The sequence below is a fragment of the Thermobia domestica genome, chromosome 5, assembly GCF_964235325.1.
Source record: "Thermobia domestica chromosome 5, izTheDome1.hap1.1, whole genome shotgun sequence".
NCBI classification, from domain to species: Eukaryota; Metazoa; Arthropoda; class Insecta; order Zygentoma; family Lepismatidae; genus Thermobia; species Thermobia domestica.
In genome coordinates this window covers 302402206-302424724 of record NC_137458.1, presented here as the reverse complement: position 1 = coordinate 302424724, position 22519 = coordinate 302402206, and the positions used below count along the sequence as shown (strand labels likewise).

The window sequence follows — 22519 nt, the reverse complement described above, 5'->3', positions numbered from 1 at the left end:
CGCCAGTAGTTCGCCTGAAGGCAAAATATCGCACAGCAAATAAGCTGATTTGACACGTGCCAATGTACCTTCAGAGCAGGGTTGGATGTTCATTTTTTCTCTTTCCTGCTTTCATGAAAATATATATATCTTCCCTTCTTTACCTCGGCCCAAACAATGTTACACTCACGTAGAGGTTATTTCGTGTTTTGCTGGCCCATTTATTATTAATATACACTAACACTCATCCTCCACGAGTCTTACAGTTATTCCTGTATTGAGAAATTATTAGAAAACGGTAGTTCATTGTCACTTATCAACTTGGGGTCAGCCACGATTCACTAATGACTAAACAATCATATTCCAGTAACTCATTGATATTAATATCAAAGCCCATAAATTTGTTTCTAATGCTTCGTATGTTTTGATAGTATACCTTAAAGGTGGTTTTCTGATCACTATACTTTGGATTAGGGTTCATTTGGACGTCCCCACACAGTAACACTTAACACAGAATGTGCAGCACCAGATTTGTCACACTTTTTCTGGGTGAAATCATCCTGTCACAATCACTGTCACTGGTTTTGTGCCATTTGTGTTGAGCGTTTTAAAGTATATTTGGGGAGTACGCTGTGGCAACAAAACATAATTGTCCTTTACTGTATTTCCAGTTTGATGTTTTGTGTGATGCATTGTCAATGAGAGATTCTAGTCGATGTCTTACTACAGGGATCACAATAAAAATCATAAGCCAGAAAGATAACACTAACATTTTCTTGTTTTTCGATTTTTTATGTCCTTTTTGTGGAGCCCCGTTCTATTTCGAGGGGTATTTTTTTTAGCCTCCCTTAAGCCACCAGAGGAGATAACGAAAAGAGAATAAAACAAATTGTTAATTGGGTATCACTCATTTCGAACACCGAAAGACAGATTCTGTCCTTCAATCATTATCAAGTATGTAATGTTAAGCAGACCTTTCTCATGTCTTGCGTTATTATCGGGTCGTGGGTACAGTATTTCTAATCCCCTACTCCTTGGAGATGAGTCATAAATACAAGATTTACAATAGATACACATGATGATGTCAATTGCTTCTGAACGAAAATATATTTTCAGACACTCCGAACTTACCTTGGTCTGTTAAAGGCAGGAACATCAAGCAGCCAAACATCTGAATGCTGGTAACCAGGATTTTATTCATAGCAACAGTAAGGATGATAAAACAACACAATAAAAACATTCTGTTCACTGCACAAATAAAATTTTATTCATTTTTAGAATTTACTTTTATGAAGCAAAATCTGTCTTATATCCTAGTTCTATATAATTCCAACTTTTGTCTAGAGACCCTTAGTCTAGATTGAATTCAGGCTCCATCGTTCTAATAAAGTAGGATTCATACGTCGCATCGATTTCATCTTAATAAGACGAGATCCCCGATAAAGCTTTCAGCACCTAAAGCAAGTAAAATATAGAGAAAGATACATTTACGTAAGGTACATGAGAATAACAATGTGAAAAACGTATCTCGGATAGGTTGAGAACTGGTCAGGATTCCTGGATGGTCATTTTGCCATCAGTCGCTCCCAGTCTCACCATTCCCAATAAGCATCGCGCTTACTATTATCAGTGAGACTAGCGCTAACTCGATTTCGCGTTTTTAAACCTCATTGGGTTCGTACTTGCACTCACTAACCTCTTTGGAACTCCAGTCTTCCTGCTCATCTAGTGAAGTCTTAGAAGCGTATCGCGAGCAGCACATCTCTTGCTCAGGAATATTAGTACACAAAAAGTGAGGTATGTATAAGAAACAGGAATAGTGAGACTTGCTTTCTAGTATAGACTACATCCTTGTTATAGAGGGAGCAGAATAGCTCAATGCTACAACCAACTCTTGTAGTGCTTGAACCCTGGTTCTTTCCCAACCCAAATTTATGGTGGACATCATCATTTCGTGGGTATTCTCTAGCTTCTTCCGTTTCCTTCCACATTATCATTTCATAATTAATTGACAGCAGGTTCATACTTAACTTGAAAGTTAAGGAAAATCCGGGAAATGCTTTAAAATATGCTGAGAATGAGAGAAATTGCTCTATTTCACGTAAGTCAGAGATTTTTAAAAAATGTATTTATACAATAATCAGTACTTATAATGAAAACTGAATATACAAGACAAAGTTGGCTTGTATATTTTAGTTGTAAATTCATTTTATGTTCGCAGTTTTAGTACTAGTGAGTGGTTCTCTTTTCCATCAGTTTTGCTTAGTAGATCTGAATAGTAGTTTTTATAAATATACTTAAGGAAAAATTTACATGAACATAATCTATTTGCTCCGAAGACGGTGGAAAATGCGATCATATTTCACGAAAGTATTCGAAAAAAAAAAGAAAAACTATTAACGAATATTAGAGCTGTTCATATAAGATATGAAGAACTTAAGGAACGCCAAATGGTTAAAACTTCAAGCTTTGGAAGAACAATAACAAATTAATTTAAAAAATAAAATCCTACAGTTGAAGTTTGATGATTGTAGACAATCAGAGATAAGCTAAATTATGATATACAGAGTCAGCCAGAAAAAAATGTATACACTCTTTGCCATCCTGTATCCTGCATTGACAATTGTTCTGAAATTTAAGTATGTTGTATGGTGTTTCACCCAACAGACATCAGCATTGTCAATTGTTTTCAGTTAAAATTATGTTGTAGTACGGTTTTCCGCTCAACAGATGTCGGTACTGTCAGGCAGAACTCGTTGCTGTAGGCGCTCTTCCCAATCTTCCTTTGTAAATATCGCAAATTGCTCCATGCACCTCAAACTTGTCAACAATGCGTTTGATTGTTAAGTGGGTTGGTGGTTCAGTACCAAAATTCCCCTCTCCACTAACGTTGCACTTCGATGGCATTCCCAAACCTGGTAAAAAAAACACTTCAAAACGTACTTAGGCTGCTCAAACGTCAAGTGTGCTCCTGCCATTTTCTTATCTCACTAACCGTGCTGACAGTTCCGACATCTGTTGAGCGAGAAACCATACAACATCATAATTTAAATTCAAAACAGTTGACAATGCCGCATCTGTTGGGCAAAATATCATACTAAAACACTTAAATTTCAGAACAATTGTCAACGCCAGTATCCTGATAAGGATGACAAAGAGTGTATACATTTTTCTGGCGGACTCTTATGATGATTATCTGCTTATGTTTATGATTGTATTCAGAATACCAAGATATTGAAGATATCGCTCGTGTATAATTATTGTTTGGTACGCTTTTTTTTATACTACTAATACAGAAATTTTGATTTATTTTATTTATTTATGTATTTATTTACCAACATATTTCCAGATACAGTGAGCGCCAGTTTGCACTGGAATATCTAACAAATCTAAGAGGTGATAAGATAATAGTAATAAAAATAAATAACATCTAAGTAATAACAAAAAAAAAGTTTACAATAGCTGATACAATTTATCCACTAAGATGACGTCGTAGTGCAGAGTTATATGTAGCTTCAGAATTAAATAAAACTATGGGTGTATCTGACATTTCGTTGTGTAACTTAGGAAGTCTGTAGAAAAGAGATCGTTTAACTATTGATAGTCTAGGTCGTACTATATATATATATATATATATATATATATATATATATATATATATATATATATATATATATATATATATATATATATATATATATATATAAAGATGTGTGTTACATGTTTATCTGCAGAGAATTCGGAAATACAGTAGTGTTTCTGATCTGAGTTGACCATGTGTGAGTTTGTACAGGTATTTGAAATCACTGATTTTATGACGAGTGTCAGGCAGTTGAATATTTAGTGTTCGTAACAATTTCGTGCTTTGTCATCGCACGTGTGCGAGGTCCTCTGAAACGTCCTATTGCCAGGAAGAAGTTTAGAACAGAGTTTAGCCAAGATATATTTGTAGTAGCTGACATTGTTCATATAGGTGAACAATATTCCATGTTAGGATATATTAATGCCTTGTAGAACATTGCTAAGGAAGAAAGGTTCCGTATTTGTGTTAATCTGTACAGAAGTCCTAGACGACGCACCGATTGTTTAGTGATAGTGTTTATGGGCCTTATGCAAAGTCTTTTTGACGCGTGATTAGTGTCTTACTAAAGAGTTCGACTAACATATGTTTCGTGCAGTAGTCAGGCCTTTAGTATGACGCTAATTATACGTCAAAACGACTCTGCATAAGGCGGCAGATGTTCTGTTTAAAAAAGTTAGTTTTGTGCCGAAAGACTTAAAAATACTATAATAAAGACTTAACAAGAATTTTAGGAAAACTAAAAATGAATCAGAAGATTGTGATCTCGGCCAATAATTAGTTTTTGGATCAGGGGCCAAAACATTTTTGAACGGCTTCTAAATCAAATTTTCGTATTTTCTAATGGAATAAGCACATCATACTGAGTTAACTGATAGTTTGGGTTTGGCTATACTATATGGCATACAAGAAAGTTTTTGATTGAAATCTATTGAATCTTTTTACCCAAAAACGATTCTTATATTGTATTTAAAAAATAAAAAGAAGACCGCAGGATGGCTCTGGAAATGGTTGATACTTTTTTTTTTTAAGCTAACCGTAAACAGGACCCTTAGAACGACAGGCACACACGCTGTCCACTTAGCTACACAGGCCATGTAACCGTAAATAATAGTGTTTGTGGCGGCGTTGCGGTTCAGGAAAAGTTTACTTTGATCATGGACTCAGGAAAGTCAGGGAAATCAATATGGAAATTGAAGAGTGAATCATCCATAATCATTCACTTTCATTATTCATCTGTTTCCTTAGAGGAAAGAGTATAATCGTTGGAGGTTTAAGAGCCTTACTGACTAAAAATGATACAAAATTTACAATTTTTCTTTTGCTTGTTTTTCATAAGTGAAAGGAGATAATGAAATGCAACTTACCACAATGATAGATAATGTTATTCTACAACAGAAAATATGAACCTCAAGAATTTTCAGGGTTGTCATCCATAGAAATTACAGTGTTGTCAGAATAACAATTCCCCCAAAATCTAAGTTAAGGCAGCGACTAGAAGAACGAACTCAACTGCATTTGATTACGTATCATGTTGTATTGGAATCCTGTGAACTACTTTTTAAATAATAGTTGCATTTGGTTTGTAATAAACAAAATAGTTTTAACATACGGTTACTAAAATCAAATAATAATGCTATTTAAAAAGTAATTCACAGTACACCAAAACAACATGATACATAATCAAATGCAGTTGAGTTCGTTCCTCTAGTCGCTGCCTTAACTTAGATTTTGGGGGATATGTTATCCTATCAACACTGTAATTCTGTGTGGCAACACTGAAAGTTCTTCAGGTTCATATTTCTGTTGTAGAATAACATTATCTATAATTGTGGTAAGTTGCATTTCATTATCTCCTTTCACTTATGAAAATGGTAAGTTTTGTATTATGGTAAATTGGTAAATTTTGTATTATTATGGTAAAGAAAAATGGTAAATTTTGTATTATTTTTAGTAAGTCAGTCTCTTAATTAAAGATTTCACCTTGTAAACATGGATTAAGTGAAAAACTACACAATTTCAGAAACAAAATAGATGAGATGTTAGTTAAATGGAAGTAATCGCTGCAGAACCTAAAAATCAACATTAGCTCTTATTCCATATTAAATGTACTCCATTCAACAATTCATAAATTTTAGATTTGTTTGCAATAGATCAACAAATAAAACGAAACTTTTTTTTTTATTACCCAGCTTTGTGGGGTGGCTGAAAGAATAGATAAATGGGGGGAAAGCAGGCAGAGGAGAAGGCTGGCTTCGGGGCGGGTATAAGGGCACAGAGGACATCAGGTCGGGATCAACATTTAGGATTCAGGCTTCAGGACAGATATCAAGAACCCCAGCGTCAGGTCAGACAGAAGCACAAGCGCCCAACAAGACAGACAGATAATATGTCGTGGTAAGGCTTCTTCTTCTTTCTTCTTTGTTGAAAGAACTGAAAAAGAAACACGAACTGTTTGTGAATGTGCAAACAGAGACGTTCGTGAGGTAAGTCACACCGTTAAAATTAACGCCTTTTCTCTTGAAAGTAAAAGAAGAAAACTTTTTAATGTACTAATAGTTGTATACAACAATTAATAGATTAGATAACTTTTATTCTTTTAGTTTCAAGCGATAGAAATTTAAGTTTTAGCAGCGTGACTTTCCTCACGAGCCACCTCTCTGTGTACACGATGTTTGTGTGCGATCTGTAGACATAAAAGGAACTGTACGTGATACTTATGAACAAAAGCACACTGAAACAATAAAGGATTTAGCTTTCAAGCTTGATAGTCTCGTCATCCAAAGTGTATCCAAGACCGAAGAAAATGGAGAATACAAGACGAAAGTCCAGCCGAGTGTCACTATCACCATATTGAATCTCATGCTAGAAGATTAGCATGGAAGGATGTGTTGCGAGGTCAAAGTCTGGGGTAGATATTAAGAGAAGAGAAAACATTAAAGCTTAAGGCATGACACAGAGAAAATCACTAGAGACGCAGGTAGATACAACGACTGTAATATGAAATACTGCAGAAAGAGAAAAGATTCGGGTGGAAGGAAAGTGGAGACAGTGTGGTTGGTGATTAGGGTTGTCATGATGGTAATGATGATGATGATGGTGATGCTACGGGTGGAGTTATGATTAAGTCATTTAATTATTTATTTATTTAATTTTTTATTTATATTTCTTATTTTCTATAACTTATCTATTTAAGTAATTTATTTCTTTATTTAATTTATTTATTTATATTTTTTTGTTAATTTGGTACACCACACTGTCTCCACCCTTTTACCACCCCTGCATCCCAGTTATCTTCCTCGTTCTCTGCTATTTTGTATTACAGATATTGTATCCATTGGGTTCTTTCGAGTGATTTTATGTGTGGGACATGTCCACCATTCGACATTTTCTCATATCTCGATACCAATCAAACTTTGACCTGATAATACGTTCTCCCATCACAACATTCAAGCAGAGTATGCAATATGGTTAATAACGACATTTGTTTCTTCATTTCTTCACTCTTTTCTACATTCTGATAGAGAGATGTCCCAATGGAAGCTGTACAAAAGAAACAAATATATGGAACAAGTGTGAGTTGAGAAGCGAGTACTTCCTATCATAGTGTGTGAAAGAAATAGTTATAGAACAAATGTAGGTTGAATAGCCAATGATTGTTATGATATGGAGATATATATTATGAAGAAGTAAAAACTGTTTAGTATAGAGAAATGCGAGCGAAGACACATCGAACACCCATTTGAAGAAAGCAGAAGAATTATCCGAAGATGATTAACCATTGTGTAAAAGTCTGTAAATGCTACATACTTACCCATCTGGATCGCTGCGCGTGGTCCCTCGCCGCATCTGTGTTTGTGGTGATGAGGAATGTAGGCGTTTGGATGTATGTACGTGTATATGTTGTGTATATCCGGCCGTCAAGCCAAACACCCACACCCCCATCCTCCCTTCTTCCAAGGCCCCCTCAACCCATCCGTCTGCCCGTCTCCCCCATACCGGACCGTCTGCCCAGCGGCCCAAACACCCGTCCTGTCCACCAGTCTACTCCCCTGCCTGCCCATCCAGTCACCACCAATCTTCCTTGAGATCCTAGGAAGATTGGTGGTAGACATACCCCATCCATCTATTGATCCAGCCACCCCACTTAATCAAAGCTTCCCCCAATTTTTATTAATTTGTCTTTTCTTTTCTTTTTTTTCTTCTTTTTATCAACATATATACATTGTTAGAGTACGTGATGACATCGTTTCTAATTTCTGCTACAATCCAGAAGAGAAGACAGCCGTGAGGTTTCTGATGATCTTATTAAAAGCAAACACATTGTACCCAGTATGTGTGGCATCTTCTCAACTACCAGAAGTAATTTGATGCTTATCACAAGAAAGATCCATATTTGATACGTCCTCAATATTTGTTTGTGCATTTGTTTGCATGTTTTCCCTGCGAAGTTTCTAAAGAGTTGCCTTATTTATAGGAACCTTCATCTGGATGACAATATAAAATTGCTCGAAATGCTAATCCATAAAATGTTAATGGTAAATATATACATATACACAAAAGTATCTTTGTTTATCTAGAATCCACAATGCAGCCACTTGGACTGTGGCGATCCATAGTCCTGTTGTTGTTGTATTTAGCATCATGTATGATCGCTTTGATTCCAAAGGCAAAACACTTTACTGAATGTTGGTGATTTGTTGGGAGCAAAACACAAGAAATGTAAGTTAGTTGATAACAAATGTTAAACAAATAATAGGTTTGCGGTTCGTAATGTGATTCATTCCTTATTAAAAGAGCCACCTAAGGCGATTTGTTGCTTTTCAATAGAGAATATCATTTTGCAGACATGTAATTTGAACTTTGACAAATTTCTCAGAACCAGAAATCTTGCTCCATACGTTTCAATCTGCATGATAGACAGTACAGAATCACTGGCCAAATGTTACTGTAAAGAATACATTTAACTGTCTTTGTTGAATATCATATTCGTGGACACTTTGGTCAATAGTCTGCATCATATTTACGTGCAACATTGTATCATGTGGAACACTGTAGTTTGGTTATTTTAGTTCATATCTGCTTATTTTCACTCTTAGTTATTAAATAACTAGACTGAATAAAACATACAGTGCGTTTTGATTTGATGATACTGAAACCATTTCCTTCTAACGCCATTCACATATAATATGGCAATCTCTACGGAAGGAAGCTTCTTCAGTGAAAGGTAAGAACTAGTTCAGTAGAAGTATTGTCTAGTGGTTGAAGCTGCTCTTCAATTAAGCAGAAACAATTATCTTTACGAAACATCTTTGTCCAATAAGTTTTCTCTGTTTTCCTGTTATGGGAGAAAGAGAGAGACTTCTAAACATCTTTAAAATAATAATAAAGAAAAAAGCTGCAGAAACATTATTTTTCAAAATATTCTAAAATACTACGAAATTCTGTTGTTTAAACTTTCTCCAAAAGAAAACAATGATTTATGTCAGTGATGGGCACGAAGGAAAGTAATTATATCAGATCATTAAGCAGGACATCAGTTCAATATCTTTTCGGAATTCTTTTAGAAATGATACTCAATGAAATTAAATTAACGATGGATGATTACGGGTTACAGCGCCGTGCCGTGGAAAATCAGCGCCCGGGGCGAGAGTATCCGACGGCGCCCCCGTACATATAAGTGAGGTCGACAGACCAGCCTCGAAGCGCCACCATGGCTGGAACGAAGCGTAAGAAAATTTTCAAAAATAAACTCTGCTTTTCCTTGATTTTGAGAACTTTCTATTCCTTTTTTCCTTCCATTTTATATATACCTAGATATGTGCACATGCATTTTCCTAATATGAGTAACATTGTAGGACTACTTCCTAAAGAAGGAAGAGGATTTAAGAACATACTAGTAATATTCCAAGTAATTTTTTTTCTCTTTTTTCTTTTTCCTCCCGAATTTTGTGCTCCCTTATTTCGCCGCCTGGGAGGGCATGCCTTCGGGAGGAACACCACATCATCTTGATCTGCATTTCGGAGGCGCTGATGGTACGTAATACAATTCCCAGCCACCAAATACTCTCCCATACAGTCTATTAAACTACCAGATGGTGCCCAATTTCAACACCCTGTATCAGCCACAGGAAACATAACACCACTTTCGTTTCTACTTATTATTTGTCCCGTACTCTGATGCACATCATATGTGCAAATCATTGATCTCAGAGTTGTGGACGGTACCTACAAAAATCCGAATATAACATGAGGTTTCCCATATACTCCATTATAAACATTTGCGGTATTTTGGTCCTACTTTCTTGAAATCGTTATCAGTGTCGTCGAAATATTTTTTTCCTGAGGAGTTGCCTTTATATCTATAGGAATACAGCAAAAAAGCGAGGCAAATAGAACTTTTATTTTTGACGAGAACTTACAGAGGGTCCTTTCTCATCGGCTTTGATAAATAGTAATAAGTTATTTTGGTTTTATTTAACGAGAAATAACTCACCAAAAATGCTGCCCTGACATCGCACGAGACCCTCATGGCCTCAAACAGGTTGTGGCAGACAAAAATGGAACTAGACCATGCAACATTACTCTTTATTCTTCATATTACATCATGTATCAGAGTTTCTGCAATGAAGGACAAAGGAACAAGGATTAAAACCCAATAATAATAAAGCATTTCAGATTACAAGATTAAACCATTAAGCCAGCTATACATTATAGGATAGATCCTAGGAAATATCTTAAGATTTTTCCTAGAGTCAAAGTCTCAAGATTCATTGTTTTTAGTGCACGCTATACTTCGGAACGAAAATACGTAAGATTTCGATTTAAGGGACATTAGGTGAATGAAAGTGAAAACAAATGTCTTCTCCCCGCCGGGTGAAAGAGCAAAAATACTCGACAAAATGAAGAGTAGTACAGGGACTGATGAGGTATGTTTTGCTAATTTATCTTCTGATTTTTTAAAGAGGTGTGCAATTTAACAATATAGCGTCTGGTATCAATATCAGTATGATGTGCAGTGCAGTTACGTGTATTGCTCGAAAGGGTAAGATTTCCTACGAGATATGTCGTAACATTTTTACTCAAATAAATCCTAAGATATTTCCTAGGACTTATCTCATAGTGTATAGCAGGCCAGTAATATGTTAAATGTTGTGAAAGCTATTCACTGTTGTACAATATATTAGATTTGTAAACAAACAGAAACACGAAGTTTGCTTCCTAGCAGCACTTTCTCCTAATTTCATTTATTGATTTATTTTGGGAGGTATTTTCTTTAACTCCTTGAAGCGTATGCAAATGTTAAAAGAGCTCTCCTCGCTTCCGCCTTTTGCAGCTATTTCAAAATCGAAGAGTACTGTCGTAATTTCACTGTACAGTTTTACCTATGCTTATAATATTGCCCCTTTGTTTGCAGTGTCCTATCTTTAAAAAAAAATTTAAAAAATCGATTTTTGAGTTATGACTCAGGCCCGGATTTTTATGTTTTTACATATTTTTTCCTTTGTATGTACGCTGGTGAAAATATGAAATGTTCGCAAAGTACGAAGTAAGGAGCCATATAAACCAAAATCACGTTACATATTTTTACACATTTTGAAGTTTGTTACATATTTTTCGTCTACTGTACATATTTTTTCATAAATTCAGTTTCTTTGCACCTTTTCGCTAATTTTCTTTAAATAATACGCAAATAAAAATAGGCCTATATATGGAACAATAACTCAAAAAGTACTTTATTTAATTATCTGTATTTTTTTCTCTCGCTTTGTTCAACCGATTTGCATTGCGGGAAAGCTAGGTTAAAACAAATCGTACACTCTACAATATGCAAAGAAACGTCGTCAGTTATCGCTTCCAATCCTGAAAAAAAAAGATCTGTTTTTTATATATAAAGAAAGAAAACGATATAAGGATTTTTGTGCTTATCGCCTTTGCAAGCAGACGCCACTCGGATGTGTGCCGACAAAACAAACTAAAACGCAAACAGTTGGCTGGCTTTCTCACTTTTTTTTCTTTTTTTGTATGTGCAACCTCTACGGGTGGGGTCGGGGCGGCGGTGAGAGGGAGGTGATTGGAGTGGCTAGGCTTTATCACTTGTTTTTTAAATCGAATAAAAAATCGCTTTTGTATGACTCGATGGCTACTCTGCCACTTCTTCCTTCAAACAAAGGGGAAAAGGATTCAGTTTCGCGACCGGTTTGTTAGTGTGCACGCTTGTGACCGAGTCAGTTTCTTGTTTTCAATGATGGCTTCCTCTTTAGCCTCAAAATTGAAATCGTGGATAGCTATAGATGACGCTTATACCACAGACGGTAAAATTGTTTTTTGTCAAGTATGCGATAAGAAAGTAGGCTGTTCAATGAAGTCGCAATTGGATCAGCACATGAAAACAGCTATTCACAAGAAAAACAAGGTGTTACCGCGTGCCGCAAAGCAAAAACTTTTAACCTAAAATAAAACCAGCATCTGAAAACAGCAGTGAATTTTACAAAGACCTTGCCAATGTGTTCACAGCAGCAGACATACCGTGGTACAAATTGCAAATCCCACAGTTCGCGTCCTTTTTGGAGATATATTGCAAGAGACATTCCTGACGAATCTAATATCCGCAAGAATTATTTGGATGTGTGCTATGAAGATACTATCAAACACACTCGAGCTGAAATTGGTGATTCGCATATATGGTTTGCGGTGGATGAAACTACAGACATATTACGACGTTTCGTTGCCAATCTGGTGGTAGGAAAGCTTAACCCTGATTCTCCATCACGACCATTTCTGATCTGTTCAAAAGTTTTGGACAAAACAAACCATTCCACAGTTGCACATTTCGTAAATGATGGACTGAGAGTGTTGTGGCCAGAAAATGTTTCTGCAGAAAAAGTGCTTCTGATGTGTTCTGATGCTGCGGCGTACATGTTAAGAGCTGCCGATGTGCTTAAAGTGTTCTACCCAAACCTCATTCATATGTTCTGTTTGATCCATGGATTACATCGTGTAGCAGAGGAAGTGCGGTTCAACTTCCCTGAAGTCAATGAGCTTTCGTCTTCTACTTAGAAAGTTTTTTCTGAAAGCCCCTGGTCGTGTGCAGTGTTACAACAATATGCTACCAAATGTGTCGCTAACACCACTGCCTGTACTGACACAGTGGGGCACCTGGATACAGGCTAACTTCTACAATGATAATTTTGATGCTGTAAAGTCAGTTGTCACCACATTTCCTGCAGAGTCCAGTGCAGCAATGCGTGATTCTCAAAGTGCGTTCAAAAATCCTGTTGTGCAATGTTCACTAGAGTACAATGCAAGTAATTTCGGGTGAATTGCAAACGTTATCGAGAAACTGGAAACTTCATAGGACTTACTTTAAAAGAAGCGCTGACAACAGTGGATGATGTGGAGAAGAAACTCAACATTGTGCAGGGAGAAACAGGTGCGAAAATTGCCCGAAAGTTCCAGTCAGTTTTGAAGAGGAATCCAGGATACCTAACATTGAGGACTGCATGCAGGATATTGGATGGAGAAGAAACGGAGGCCCCTGAGGAAATCAGCCCTGGAAAATGTCATTTGTTGAAATTCGCGCCTGTCACTTCCTGCGACGTGGAGAGGTCTTTCTCAGCCTATAAAAAGATCCTAACTGACCAACGACTCTAACTCCTGATCACCTGGAAAAGTATGTAGTGGTTCATTGTGCATCAGCAAAGTAAGCACTCTTTTTCCTAAGATTTTTTTTTTTTCATCATATACAAAAATGTGGTTTTCATTTTTGTGTGAGACAATTTCATTTGTTATTAGTGAAAGCTTGAAGTATCTGTGGCAAGTTAGTGAATTTTTCGAATACCATTATATAAAATACTTAGTGGTTCATGGTGCGCTCCGAAAGTAAGCGCTTGTTATTTTAAATAATATTTTTTTCTATTTCAATATTCAATAATGTGGTTTTCATTTCCCTACTAGATAATTTCATTCTTTTTTTTTTTTTTTTTTAAATTTGAACGTATTTGTGTCAAGTTAGTGACACGAAGTGTTTGAATACGCAGTTCATTATATAAAATATTTAGTGGTTTATTTTTCGTCTGGAAAGTAATCGCTTTTTGTTTTGAAGATTTTTTTTTCTATTTTGATATATAATAATGTGTTTACAAAGTCTATCAAAAGTGAAAAAAAAAAGCACGGTGTATATGTAATTTATTTCTAGTGAAATCTCTATTGTAAAGCTACAGTTTCACAAGTTTTCTAGCTACATGTCCTCCTTATTTCTTTTTGCGAGTTAATAGACTTTACCGGAAAATTAAGAAAAGAACTGTATTCCTAATCTACACTATTATTTTTCCGCCTTTGCAAGAACAAAGTTCAGAACTTTTTTTTTTTTTTTTTTGATATAGCATACGTTGTATATGTGCAGTTGCTGCTTCCATGTTAATGCTTTATCATTGTAGAATTGAGCTTCGGAGTTTTACCTTTTTTTTTTTTTTTTTTTTTTAACGAAATTTTAGCCTCGCTCGAGGTGTGGCTAGACCAATCAGCCCTCAGTGTTAACCGTTCCTCAGGAATCACTTTAAAAGCTTTGTACATTGGACAGTCAAGGGGAAGGTTGAGGTATCCCACAGGTACGGTTCGTCTAGAGGACCCCTACGCGGTCGACTATGCATATGGCCCTGAACCTATCGTTAGCCAAACCGCAAGTCAACCCACAACTATAGTACGGCCGCTACGTCTCTGGCTCTGACAGTTCTGCACGTGGACAAAACAATGTTGCCAATTTGTCCTTTATACACTATTTTCTTTGGCTTCGGTTCTGAAGAACTAGCCATTGTCACCAATGAATAAGAATACTTCTTAACAGCACATCCAAACACACAAAAAGGAAAAAAAAAAGTTGCAATAACCAAACACCATCTCAAATCAGTTTTCACTGAACTATGCACAAACAAAAGGAAGAATACGGAACGGCAACAACGTCTGGTTTCCATGCCAGCGCAGTGACAACTCGGTCACTCATTGGGCCTTATGGGGGGATGTCAATGTAGTATCAACGCTCGCTTTCTTTTTCGCATAGCTGTCAGAGCCAGAGATACAGCGGCCGTACTATAGTCAACCTGCCAGTCAGCCTGCATGTAGACAACGAATGGATGAAATTATGAACAAGTATTTAGTTCTTGCCACCGTATCTAATACTTCTTTGTGATAATTATTTCCTAGAAGTTGAGTGCAATGATCATGGGAAGTCAACCAATAGATCAATTTCTGTTGAAGAAAACATCAATGAGCTACAAGGGCCACAATCTTTTTGGAGTTGAAGGTGTTGAAAGGGAAGAACAGCAGACAATTGTAAAAGAAGAGTATAATACTGCTTGTAGACGGTCCAAGAAAGCTTGAACAAGACTCTTGTTCAAGACCATTCAAGAGTATTTGATGAAAAAGACGTGAGCACTGACGTCATTTTTGTCTTGAATTCAATAGTTTCGTTCAAGAAATTTCATTTCGGTCCTGTTCTAAACAATCCAATTCAAGAGCATTCAATAGCCAATCAGCGCTCGAGTTGAGTGCAGGAAAATACAAAACAAGTAGGCTATGATGACGTCGTGAGACAGAGCTGCAGTTGAATAAATATCTTTTCGTTACTCTTTTTCCATAAATATCTGATATTCCAAGTGTGCATTGTAATAATGAACAAAAGCTCATATTTGCGCCGGGAGATATTGTTAGTATATTTTGTTGATAACATACACGACCAATATAGTTATAATGTTTGCATGCCCGTAACTTTTGTTAAATTTTGAGGCAATGAGAAGTATTAATTTGAGAATTTAATATATAAGAATACCTATCGGGTGTAGATTAAGAAAGAAGAGTCCATTAAATAAAAAAATATATAACTGACTTTTGTTGATTTAATAAGACGTTCTGTATTGTTATTAATCTCTGATATTAAATAATTGCGTACAGATTGACAATATGCTCGCAAACTGAAATATCCTGGAAATGATTACATGTTATCCTATTGTAATATAATTATTTTATCACGAAATCCACACGTATTATTTCAGAAGTCATTTCTTAAGGTAGAGGTGGCTTTCACTCGTGCAGATTAATTTTACCAGTGCTTTCTTGTAAGGTACAAATGTGCATTCTAACATATGCTACATACAAGACAGTGCAAAAAAATATCGGGTATGTTTAGTACAAGGGGTCCAGAAGCACGTAAAAAACACAAAATTTACAGGAGAAATGAGTGATGCAAGTACTTAGACGTAACATAACGTAACCAAATCTAATCTAACCTAACACAAACTAACGTAAGCTAACCTGAACTAACCTAAACTAACGTAATATTAGTAAAATTAAGCGAAATTCTATCATCTTATTGGAAAACTATGCGGGACTCCTACCCTAATTAATATAACATAAACTAAACTAACCTAACGTAATCTAAACTAGTCTAACCTAACTTAAACTAACCAACCCTACCCTAAACTAACCGAATGTGAACAGAAATTACCATAATTGTAACATTTTTTAGAGAAAAGAGCTGGACCCCTTCTGCTAAACATAGGCCAAAAATATGAATAAATAAATAAAATCGAGAATGCTATTTAACAGCGTCGGGGCAGGAGCATTGAAGGGGGTCCAGGGGAGAGTACGTCTGTACGGAGCATGCGCGTCATCGACGGAGGTTATAGTGCAAGAATAAGAATCATGTGTAAATTAGAATAGTGCAAGAAACCCTTGACTTCGTATTCACTCATTTGAACTGAACTATAGTCCTTGTCATGATTTGATATTGGTAACATTAAACTTCTAAACATAAAATTCTGGTTTCCTACATTATACAGGCATGTTCCGACAGTGGGAATTATTACGGTATCTCAGATAAATATCCTTCATACACACTCACACATTTTAACAGTAAAATTACTATTCGTTTGTCGGGTTATTCTTAACCAGTACCAAATCAGGGATAGATTTGAGAAGAGAGTCTGATACAAATATGGGCGGTAAGTCCAGTAGCTGAAAAAATATTATCACTGCTTCGTTTGGTTTTCTGTGATTTCAGCCTTTTCTTTAAACAGTTTTCGATGCCATAGCATAACATCAAATGCCTCGTGATACACACAATTTTAGGAAACAGTTCGATTTTTCTTTTTGAGTGTGGTTCTGTCTTCAGCACGCCATTTGAAGAAACATATTTTTTTTTAAAAAAAAAAGCTTAGTATAGGGAACGATTTTATACCTAAGCAGCACTTTACTTTTTATTTACGTTAGCTAACCTAACTTGCATTTAATGTAAAAGGGACAGACTACTTAGTGAAAATCCGTTGGGATTGCTGCAAAATCAATTGACCTGTTTTCTAAATTATTTAATATAATCTATTAAATTACAAATACCTGTAGAAAGTTACGAAAAATATGCTAATATTATAGCTATTCATGCGCAGGTCTGAACTATTATCAGTACGCAGTTTCGCTTTCATTTGATTTCATAGTTACAGTCACTTGTTTTGGACTGCCATCTATTAACAAGAATATAAAACAGATTCAATACCTCTATGATCGTGTAAAAGTTGTTTCAAGTCCATTCGAGACTCTTGTTCAAGTGTCTTGAACAATACTGCTTTGAACGTGTAAATTTGAGGTATTGAATGGTCTTGTTCAAGCTTTCTTGGATCGTCTACAAACAGCATAAGAAAAGGTAACCAAAGAAAGAAGAAACAAAGATCTACGGGGAAAAAAGTTCCTGCCAAAATATTGAAAGAACGCTGTGATTGTCTTTCCTGCAAGAAGGAACGTCGCATGTGTGAAACCATAGACCAAGAAACTAGACAGCAAATTACGTTTCAATTTTTTTGTACTTGGCAATCTTTCTATTCAAATAGATTTTGTAGCTAGACAAGATCGGTCCCCCCGAAGAGGAAGCTTTCTTTTATATATATATATATATATATATATATATATATATATATATATATATATATATATATATATATATATATATATATATATATATATATATATATAACCCATCCCAAAGTTTGAAGCCCTTAAAAGTAGCAGCATGACAACCCACCGCCCCCCCCCAGAAATCTGTCCTGGATCCGCCACTGCAAAGTAGCATAATTTGTACACATTGTTGGCTGGGTGTCAAGCCCGTATCCACGGGGCGCTAGGGTGGGCCGGTCCCCCCCCCCAAATTTTCACTGCCCCCCCTACAATTTTCACGGTAGGCTTGCAAATGAACTATAATATGGTTGGGTCGGCCCCCCTAACTTCTACCGGTCCCCCCCTACATTTTGGGGCTGGCTACAGGCCTGCTGGGTGTATTTATGTGTATTTTTTGTTAAAAAATCTTTCAGTTTTATGTTCCATGGCTGGCTAGGCTAAACGAGACGGTGATGGTGAGAAATGAAAGAAAGTGGGAGGAAATGAGAGAACCCCCATGAAAACCTACGAACACTGTGTTTGTCCACCACAAAGTCAACTTGATGCGAGTTGGGATGGAACCAGGGACCTCACGCGCCAGAGGCGAACGTTCTACCGCTGAACCCTTGTTAAAAAATAAGTGAAGGAGAAAGCAAAATCCAAATAAATAAAACAAATGGCACTTCCTTTAATGTAGCTAAATTAATCTTATCACATTACTTGTCGCATAAGAATTGGACACACAACAAACTAGGGAAAAGTTGATACGCAAAGGGAAAATTTTGTATCAGTCGAGATAAATTTTCTTCAGGAAACTTCCGAACACTGCTCCTGATTCGTTTGTGTATGTGTGTGTGTGTGTAGGTAGGTGGTATCGGTTGACAGACAACCCAGTGTTGCCACACTTGGTACAATTATACCAAATTCAGCCCTATTTGTTATTCATCGGCCCGTTGGTACCACGCTGGCATTTTCAGCCCCTTTTGTGAAAAAGTTGGTACAATTCTACCAAATTCAGCACCACTTAACAACTACTTGTCACATTTTCTAAAGTGTTAGTAAGATTTTCCTACATCTCACGTGTGTTGGACTCTTAAAAAATGCTGTTGAACTTACATTCTGTGGCGTTGCACCGCTTAACACTAGGAACTTTGTGTGGAAAATTCGTAATTCGAACTATACTGGAAAAAAATGACGCTACGTGTGAAGGAGACGAGAAAGAAGCAGTGTTGTGGAAATTAGCTTAAAATCTTAAAATAAAAAAAAAAAAAAGCACAGACACGTTGAATCAAGTGTTGAATATTCTGAAGAAGACCAACGTGTGCTCAAGTAAGATTACAATTTATGTCATTGCAAAGACTCTACACCAAAAGATAATAGCACGAAAAATATATTGACATAATTGCTGGCTTAGCGGGCTAAGTTGTTTACTAGTAGTGTTGTAAAAAAACGTTTTTTTTTCTGTGAAGTTTTTTTTCAATAAAAAACATCGTTCTTTTTCATGTTTTTTTCAAATGTCTGTTTTTTTTTTCTGGCAGCTATTATTTATTGATGTATGTTGAAGATTATTGAAATAATCAATAGAACTTGAGTCGAAGCCCTCGTAACTTACAAATCGTTTGTTTCCTTGTACATATACGAGCAAAATCGTGTGATTATTCCTTTCGGACCCAGATCATTTTTGGCGTTTTCATACTTTGTCAGTTAGTGACATATTCCTCAAAAACCATTTACCCTATTGATATGGTTAAGACCTTGTTTTTTAGAAAAGGAATGTGGCTATTTTTTGGTGTACGTTACATTGCAGTGTTGCGAGCGGGTGGAAAATTACTGAGGGAAATGTAGGGGTGAAAATTTACAAAAAATCCCTAACCGAAATTCAAGATTTTTTGTATCTAGCACCACTGTTGCCATATGGGTCTAACTCACCTAAAAAGATTCTTTGGTGCGTTAACAAGGTACAGTGAAAACCTGAAGTCGCTTGCTTCCATTCAAAGAGAGAAATCTGTTTCCATACACATGAAATTTTGACACTTTTTACGCCTCAAAAGCAAAAATCAACACATATGCCGACGCTACAGCTTCTCTAATTATCCTATTTGAAACTTTTTATGGTGTGTTCTGTAGGCTAAAGAGAAGGCTTTCAGGTAGTGGTACATTTGTTCCAACGTAGCAACCATAGGGAAATAATAGAGGGAAAAGGGAAATTTGCCGAATTTTTCACTTAAAATCGGGAATTAATTGTTTTGGCTGGAAACATTGCCATAAAACATACGTAAACTATCTGATTGTAAACCTTGGTACCCTAAGAATGTATCCTACAAGTATCATTGCGGTATCTAACAAAGTAAACATGAAATTAAAAAAAAAATCTCATTCTAACTCAGAAATGCACAATTTTCTTACCATTTACAGAACATGGTTTATTATAAGCCACAAGTGTACTTCCCCTAATTATTCTACCGAAACTTTTTATGGTGCGCTGTGTCGGCTAAGGACGAGGCTTTCAGACAGTGGTACGTTTGTTCGAATGTAGCCAACAAAAGGGAAATAATAGAGACAAAAAGGGAATTTTTCCAAAATTTCCTCCTAAAATCGGAAATTAAAATTTTCTGTAGCTGGCAACAGTGCTAGCAGACACACACAAACTATCTTAAAAGAAGCTTTGGTATCCCTATTATATACCCTACAAGTATTGTGACGATATCCAATAAAGTAAGCAGATCATTAAAAAATATTTCAGTCTACGTAAAAAAAATCAATTATCTTTCCACTTAGAGAACAAGGTCTACTGTAAACCTCAACTGTACTTCCCCTAACTATCGTATTGAAACTTTCTATAGTGTGTTGTGAAGGGCAAAGACAAGACTTTCAGATACTGGTACTTTTGTTCCTATGTAGTCAACAAGAGGGATATAGTAGACAAAACAGTAATTTTCCCCTAACATCTTGAATTAAAATTTTCCGTAGCTGGCAACACTGCTACCAGACAGACGAAAACTATCTTAAAATAATCACTGGTACATTACTAATATATCCTACAAGTATCATAGCGATATTTAAGAAACAATGCTTTTAATTACCAAAAATATATTTCGATAAACAGAAAAGTAGGGAAAATCAAAAGTTAGAACCTAAATCCGAATTTTTCGTGCGTCCCCTAATTACTCCACTGTAAAAATATGTACCCGAGTTTGTTCATTAAGAACAAATGTTCGACTGGCGTAAGTTGACTTGCATTGGGACGTATAGGTAGGTTTATAACAAAAATTTCGAATTTTTTGCCCAAATTTAAGGAGATTTTAATTTCCGTAGTTGGCAACACTGCGCGCAAGCCCATCCAATTGATGTCAACAATTAGGTATCCATCCGACGTATCTACCAGACAAGTCTTAAGGAGGTCTCTCTACAACGAATGAAGCTACAGGGGAAAAGTAATAAAGAAAATTCGAAAATTCTTGAATTTTTGAAGGGTGAAATTTGAGAAGGAAATTCGACACACAGAAGAAGAAGAAACTAAAATGATAAACTATGGACCAACCATATTTGGCAAAACAATATATACCGATATCTTAATTAGTGACCATACAGGAGCGGATTAAAAAAGTGACACACGCGTATGTGCCACTTTGGCCATGTGGGTCCGAAAGGGTTACGAGTGTACATTTAATTACATTTTTTTGACTACTAACTTGTGTTGTTGTAGTAATTATAGTCTTGACTAATAATAATATCGTTGTTGTAAACAATCATAATCTCTCCTTTTTACATCTTAGTTCCAATACTGATGCTGAGAAATTCAGGGTGTTTCAAAATCAATATCGGGGAATTAAGTCTTCGTAGTACTTATTACGTTTTACGCACAATTATAAATACATCAAATAAAAGAACACCTCAAACAGTTTTTGCTTCAAGTGTTCGATGTGAGCTTCATTCGTCACATGGCACACATTGAGTCAATAGGTGAGAAAGGCCCATAAACTTTCCGCCATATAGCACAAAACATTCAATTCATACAGACGGTTGCACTGCAACTACAGATTCAGTCTTTGCAAGGTTAAAACACACAAAGCTGTCTGGTCTCTAGTCTCCATCTTTACTACTTGCTCTTTCTAACGGCAGACAGAGGAAACAATGCATGGCATGCGTGTGTACAAAACTGTTTGAGTTGCTCTTTTATTTGATAATACTTATAATTGTAAGTTAATTGTAATAGATACTATAAAGTTTCAAAACCCTAATATTCATTTTGAAACACCCTGCATTACTTCAAATTATGTTATCCTATATTCATGTCTTGTATGTACACTCATGTCCAAAATTATAGTTCCATGTCTATAAATATGTTGTTCTAGGAATATAATTTGATAACGAATCCGCCTGGTATTTCTTATAATGTTAGTATGTGTATAATCGGAAAAGACATGTATGCGGAAAATTTCATGTCAAAACAGCAGTAAATAAGAACAATAAAACGAAAATGAAACTTTCTTGTCCATTTAGCAACATTTTCTTTTACTCTTTCTCATTTTCGTATTTATAATTCTTTTCCTTTGAAATTTATCATAAATATACATTTTCAGATTATACACACAGCATCAGTATTAAAAGTACCCTGCAAAATCATTATCAAATTATATTCTTACAAGAAGACAGTTATAGATATGCGACAATCATTTTGAACATGAGTGTACATATCATCGGGCCTGCCCTAGGCAATTTGTCGCCCGCGCAATGATGTAATTTGCCGCCTCCCTCTTTCTCCAGAAAGAACAAATCTTAAAAAAAGTCACGATTTTAAGTATGCTACTCCAGCATGAACAACGAAAGGGAAGGAAACTACACCCGCACTCAGAAAGGCTTATATACTTACTACAAATACAATATTGTTGTGTCTGTTTTTTTTTTTCTTTAAATATTAATCTATTATGTTAGTGAAAGATAAAGCAAATACATCTGAAAGATGGTAATCCATTTTATAGAATTCAATATCGAGTTTCAATCTCAACATATCAGTTTGCAATTATAGTGCAACTAGCT

At 35.9% G+C, this 22519-nt stretch overlaps 1 long non-coding RNA gene across 1 annotated transcript; it reads right to left on the bottom strand.

Annotated features, from left to right (window-relative positions):
* Positions 1 to 1233: 1233 nt before the first annotated feature.
* LOC145686749 (uncharacterized) lies at positions 1234 to 17034 on the bottom strand. The gene is made up of 3 exons (XR_014131644.1): positions 16949 to 17034; positions 10056 to 10180; positions 1234 to 1434 (listed from the first exon to the last, which is right to left on the bottom strand). It is a non-coding gene; the product is annotated as an uncharacterized LOC145686749 (long non-coding RNA).
* Positions 17035 to 22519: the final 5485 nt, after the last annotated feature.